Here is a 1722-nt window from a genome sequence, read left to right on the forward strand (position 1 = left end):
CTCAAGTCATGATCTCATGGTTTGTGGGTTCGAACCCTATGTCAGGCTCTGTGCTGACAGCAGGAATCCTGCTTGGGATTCTTTTTCTCCCTCTCTCCTTGCCTCTCTCTCTCTCTCTCTCTCTCTCAAAAATAAGTAAATAAACAAAAGACAGAAAGAAAGAAAGAAAGAAAGAAAGAAAGAAAGAAAGAAAGAAAGAAAGAAAGAAATTGGAATGTGCTGGGTACCTCAGGTACATTATCTCATTAATCCAGAGTGGTAGGTAATATTATTTTGATTACACAGGTCACTAAATAGACATCACTCAGAGTATAAGCCATGGATCTGGGACCAAACTTGGTCCTGTCAATTTCCAGAATCCAACTCTTTTTTGTTGCTGTTTTTTGCTTATGTGAACATTATGTCTAAACAACAATAAAGATTTTAAAAGAAAACAAACACAATCTTATAAATGGTGGATATCTTATGGTAAAGACTTCTTTGTACTTTTCGTAGATGTGTTTAGAAATTTTTTGCTTGGATCAACTCTAAGTTTAGTTAAATACACATAACTGTAGTAGATTCAGTTTTCAGTGAATTTTCCTAGATAATCAAATGAGATTTGGTGGCGTATCTCATGATTCTCTATCCTCCCCCCACCAGTCCTCATTCCAGAAGTCCTAGAAATGGCTGGGATTTAGCACAGAAACTGTGGCATGCTGCCTACCTAGATTCCCTGCTTCAGGACAGACGCACTCATTCTCCCACTTGCTAGGAGAGTTGGTTGACAGCTCTCAGATAAACATCTTTCCAAGAATTGCCCTTCCTCAACTGAAGAAGGCTACCTTGCTGAGGTCATGCCCTTCTCCCTGGTGGCAGCCACTGCTGATGACTGGCCAATGATGGGAGAGGTTTTTAGGTGCTTAGTAAGCAAACTGCGCTGGGAGAGGATGGGCTCAAGAAGCTCAAGATGCCAGGACAGGTCAAACTCTGTCCTTTTAGTGCCCCCACCAGCAGCTGCAGACATTCTGGCCCCCTTGATAACCCTTCCCCAAAATAGACACTGTGCTCAGGAGCGTGGGAGCCAGGTATGGGGTCACCACCAAGGCTGAGAGGGAGGAAGAGGACTTCACTGACTTTAAAGAATTAGGTGGATACTGGTTAGAGTTGTTTGCCTTCACCTCTCGCTGGAGGAACAGCAGCTGCAGGCAGAGCTATTTTATGATGTGTGGCTGTTTGCCAGGAACAGTACTATTTAGCCATTAAGATGCAAAACAACAGTTTCACAGGATGTTTGAGGCTTTGTTTTTATTGTAGCTTTCTTACTAAGTGCCAGACACTGTGCCAAAATTTATGTGTGCACTATCTCATTTAATCTTTACAATAGCCCTTTGACACCAGGGTTGTATTAACCGATTAAAAAACCGAAGTTTAGAGAGATTAGGGAATTGCCCCTGGAATTCACCATAATAAAGAACATCTAGCAAGCATCAGCCAAGTCTGTCAGGAATTTCAGAGTTTTGACTGCTGTTGTCCACTGACCCCCCCATGATGTTGTAGCTCACCATAATCATCCAAAGACCTCATGTGACAAGCTGAAAAACATCCAGCTACCATCTTCCTATCAGCAGCAGTGCCTAACAATGTGTTTTGTAGATAGAAACTGACTTGAATTAAACGGTGCTGACAGATCTCTTTAAAAATAGATGTCAATGTGATAGACCACAAGCATATCAAAAAAGG

The sequence above is a fragment of the Puma concolor genome, chromosome E1, assembly GCF_028749965.1.
Source record: "Puma concolor isolate L17-30 chromosome E1, mPumCon1.1.hap2, whole genome shotgun sequence".
NCBI classification, from domain to species: Eukaryota; Metazoa; Chordata; class Mammalia; order Carnivora; family Felidae; genus Puma; species Puma concolor.